Consider the following 5365-nt stretch of genomic DNA (forward strand, 5'->3'; position numbering starts at 1 on the left):
GATTATTACATTTAATACAATATATCTGGTAGATTATTGAAAAAAATTAAGCTCATTTACTTAATTGATTCTTTCAATCATTTATCTATATATCCAACCAAAATAGGTTACATGCATTAACTCTTTACAAAAGTATAGCGAAATTACATAATAATTTACTAAGAATTTATTGCGATGGTGCACAAAATCTATATTAGTAGTTATTATATATAGATTATAAATACATACAACCAAATTGTGTGCGTATGTGAATGATATAGTCTTCACAAGGCGCTTTAGACAGATATTTATTCGGCTTAATGCACATATTATGGGTGGAAAATAATGTACAAATAGGACAGCATGATTAATTCTTTTTAAAAATTATTTCCTAAGATTTTTTCGAGAACCTTGCCAAATCAAGAATTTTCATAAAGCATTTTTTGTCAAAAATTAAATTATTTTTTTTATAACCACATTTGTTTATGTCGCTTAACTAAGATAATCAGCCCTATATTTGCTTTCATAATCTAATAATTACATTAATAATCAGATAAGAAGAAACTGCTCTGCGTGAGAATCAGCAGATTTGTAAAAATGTATGGGGGCTTTCCATTATTTTTCTTTATAAAAAAATAAGAATTGCTGATTACATGGTATGCCAACAAAACCGCGCAGTCAAACCCGCAAAAACAAATAAATAAGGATATATTATATTCGAACTAGCTGTCGGTACCTCACTATTGTAAGGTACCGAAGCTAGCGAGTGTGCGAGTACCGGACCGTTTTAAATATTATTTTTGCTTCGTTCTGATTTAAAAAATATATTTTTAAATTTAATGGATAAAATAAAACATTATTATTTAGGATTTTCAATGATAGTCAAAATGGTTCAATCTATAAAACAACACTTTTAAATTCATTTGAAAATAGGTTTACAACTTGACTAAATATTTCCAGAAGAAAACATTTTATATTATTTACCGTTAGATTTGAAACTTCTTAATAAAAGATATTTAATGATAAATCTAAATATTGTATATCATTTATGAATAGGTTTAAAACTTAGCTAAATAATAATAAATTAATCATTGTACAGATATACTGAAGGATAAACATTATTGTATGAGAAATGTGATCGATTACTATGACAAATCATTCAATGTTTGTGAAAGTGTCAAGTCGTCGCTAATAATATTTATTTAATTACAACTGAATGAATCAACATAATAATAATAATAATAATAAAATAAATAATAATAATAATAGAAAAATGTTTCATAATTCTTTAAAAATAATATAATTTACATGTTTAAATACTTGCAAAAAATATTGCAAAAATATGAAAAGTGAAGATATTTTACATATATAAAGATATCTACAATACTGTATTATTATTGTCACATACTATTACAGATTACACATATTTTTTTATTTCTCAAAAATCATCAAAAAAAATCGAGAAGTAAAAATGAGTGATCTTATTTCTCGAAAAATAAAAAAAAAACAGATTTACCCGTTGTAATGCATTGGGCTTATAAAAATAAATATATAAAAAAATATACAGAATGTATTTATAATTTTACAAAAAATATATTTATATATAGCAAATCTTTTTATTAGTTAAATTTAAAACAATTTTTGGAAATATTCATGCATATAAATTATATTATTGGTATTAATTAATATTTAAACTAACGCGAAAAATAATAATATTTATAAAAACATACATACATAATTATTGCATTATTAAATTAATTTAAAATATTGAATGAGATAATATTATAATTATAACTCATCTATTTAATGGATATTTAATTCCATTAAATCATTTTTCAGCTAAAAATATTTTTTCTGTTATGATTAAAAAAATTACAACATCTTACTGTATCAATAATAAAACATTTACATTACAATATGACTCAAATGAAATTGATTTATGCTAAAGATTTAATAATATAAGTATTTTTAAGACATTGATCTATGTCAAATGAAACAGTGATCTATGCCAAAGATTTAATAATATAATTATTCTTAAGACATTGATCTTTGCGGTTATATTTTTTGCTTATTAGCAAATATTCAAGGAAGTCAAAGCGAAATGTATGCTAAACGTCATTCTTAGAGTCGGTCATAAAAATTATATTGAAAAACAATGTTTTCGAATTGTTAATAAGAAATATTTGTCCCTTTTCCCACTACCTGCTTTAAAAATACATATTGAGTGGACTTTTAACGATACTTATTTAAACAAAAATATTTTACGAGAATTTAAAAAAAATAAGAAAACAATTTTCAACGAATTTTAAAGAAAAGCACCATTCTTAGTGATCAAAATCATTAAAAATGGTGTTTAAAAAATCATTTGAATTGAATTTGTTTAGAAAATCATTTGAAAATTCAATTTGCTCCACCATTCAACCGTTAGGTGTATCTCAAAAAATTGAAACAAATAGAAAATCATTGGTTTTGTAATAATTCTCGAAAACTAACAAACGTAATAATTCTAAAACAAACTTGCAAAGGTCTGAGATACTATAAAAATAAAATTAATATCTATAAAATTTTCATATACAAATATTTAAAAAAATTTAAATTTCAGTATAACTGCTTATAATTTAATTTTGAATCTTTTTTATATGCAATTTACAGTCGTATCAGTGTGATTTTCGGCATAAAAACGCGTAAAACAGCTAACAAAATTATTATTGATGGCCACTGAGCCATTATGGCTTATCACCCCTTAAGAGTCAAATAATAGCACAAAAATCTCGTACGAAAATAAATTTTGTCCGCAAATATGTATTTCTGCAACTTTGTTGTTGGTAAATGTGTCAAGATAATACACTGGTAAAAAAAGAGTCATTCGCTTTATTCTTGAACTTGGCTTCATTTATATGGACCTTGGACAACACTCTCGACGACTTAGTAGCACGTGTATATACTTATCTTATGGTCGACGCTAAAATTTATTTATCTTAAGATTTATTAGGCCTCTTATTTGAATAATTATTCACACTAATATGGGGTCCAAAACATAAACTTTAACGAGACCTGTTGGAATTTATTGTTAAAAAAATAAAGAAATTTCATTGAATCTAAATACATATAATACATATAAGAAAGAAAAATATCTAAATTTTTAAGGTTTGAGAATGGAACTTAAACTTAAAATTGGAGAAGTTAATTACTGTTACATATGTAGGTATGTTGGATGGGCAGGCAGCAATGAACTATTGTTCATTGCAGCAATGAAATTGGTTCTGTAACGAAAAATACCAAGGGGCAGAACGACATAAACAGGTTGTTGCAGAGAATAGGTCCAGGATGAGGCGAGTTGGGAAGAACAAAAGTTGCACCATATGATCTGGAATATTGATTTTTATTTAACTATTCACCATTTTTTTGGATGAAGCATAATTTAGGTCTAAAAGGCCTAAGATTCACCGGACCTTGATCCATTGAATACAAACTCGTTAAGCACCTTGGAAACAGTAAATGTTGTAATGTTTAGAGTTACGCATAATTTTAAATATTTCAAAATAAGAATATATTAAATTTACGCATGATTTTATATATTCCAAAATAATTATAAATATACATATTTATATACAAGAACAAGGTTAAAATTAGTTGAATTATATAGTATAATACTATTTAAATTTAATATATATATATATATTTCTCGATATGCCACTAAAAGATAATATCTGCAAAATCTACCTTACTTTTTATTGAATTATATAAACTAATGATAGATTTGCAATCAGAATATGCACAATTAAACAGCGCACATACAGTTAAATCAATTAAGCAATGTACAGGGCTGATAATGTTTTCAGATCTCAGTTCTCTCAGGGCTAGGTAAGATTTGGTTCTTATCTATGTGAACGCAGCAGTCACGTCGGCACCAAAATCTTAGCTTAAAATCTGTTTGTTCCAGGATAAACGAGCCGGAGTCCGATACTATCCTTTATAACCTCGAGACAAAGGATTCACACCTCGCCGTCGAATAAGCATTTGAGTGGAAGCTGAAGATTAAATTAGACGGAAGAGAAAAAAAGCCAATTCTAAATAATAAAAACTCACTTATGTTAGATATACATAGTATATACTTCACTTAGCGGTGAATTTCCTGCTAACTAATTTTGTATGGTGCACATCAAACCGTCTTGGTGTCAGATAATGTTGGCCATAATGCCCAAACCATGTACGGATTAGTGTAGGAGCCCTCGATCATTAATTAATTGGTATATAATTGTTGATTATAGATAATAGTATTCGAGGGTATGTGTGCGTGCAATGTATGGTGAACCATTAATGAATTTAATATTAGTAGTAATAAAGGAATTTCACAGACGTATACATATACTTGCAAAACATTTCAGATATCATAATACTTTTTACTTAAATCAAATATTAAAGGTATGTTTGCTAAGAAAAGATAAGAATCAAATAGATTATGAAAAAATATCAAGCACCTAATTTAAAATGCGTATATTCTGAATCATATATTTTCTGAACCTAATACATATGTTATGATTATATCCAGAGAAGATTCGTAGTTATTGAGTTTGACATTATTAATTATTTTTAACTGCCTGCAAATGAATCCAGACAATGTCACCAGTTTGCTTGTTTCATTGTGATTTTATCGAGAGAAGTATTGAACTCTCAAATTTATTATTGTCAACAAGAAGGCTTGCATTTGGATTCCAGATCCAAATTCATCAGTAAAATAAAACCAGTCATTGCAATGAATTTTGTCTTGAGTTTATAAAAAATCATATTTAATTCACTAGTCTAGTCTATTTTATTGTAAATAAAATAAAATAAATGTGCTTTGATTGACATCAACTGATTCGTTAAATTTATTTCAATTTTTAGTTGCTACGTGCAAGAACATAAATATTAATTAAAAAAAACACAGTGATCAGATATAAATATACATGGGTTTAATATTTTTTTTGTGTACAAAAAATACAAGGTTGTATTTTTGTCCCCACGAACCAACTAATCTTATGTAGTAAGTACACATATAATTTATATCAAAAAATAATAAATATAATTATAAGAGGCAGAAGTTTTTCAATTAGTTTTAATAAAATCGATTTCTCAATGCATGAAACTATACCAGTTGCAACACGATAATTTTATTTTAATTACAGGATATTCAGTTAAGTTATTAAATTCCGTAAATCTAAATCGGAAACCACCCTAAAAATAAAATACAAAATAATGATTTCTCATTTCTCAATAATCCTCATTGGTTGTATCATTGTTAAAAATAAAAATAATAGAAATAGTTTAAATTGTAACAACTGGAATTTTGAAGACAGATATTGTCAGCTGCATTCAGAGCAGGTAGTGCAAAAAGGGACAGATT

The 5365-nt window shown here is 26.2% G+C and overlaps 1 long non-coding RNA gene across 1 annotated transcript; it reads left to right on the plus strand.

The window, feature by feature from the left end:
* The first annotated feature begins 1832 nt into the window (after nt 1–1832).
* LOC148236496 (uncharacterized) lies at nt 1833–4836 on the plus strand. Its single transcript, XR_015809101.1, has 2 exons — nt 1833–3843; nt 3923–4836. It is a non-coding gene; the product is annotated as an uncharacterized LOC148236496 (long non-coding RNA).
* Nucleotides 4837–5365: the final 529 nt, after the last annotated feature.

The sequence above is a fragment of the Plectrocnemia conspersa genome, unplaced genomic scaffold, assembly GCF_051122295.1.
Source record: "Plectrocnemia conspersa isolate PC_06_02 unplaced genomic scaffold, ASM5112229v1 ptg000003l, whole genome shotgun sequence".
Taxonomy (NCBI): Eukaryota; Metazoa; Arthropoda; class Insecta; order Trichoptera; family Polycentropodidae; genus Plectrocnemia; species Plectrocnemia conspersa.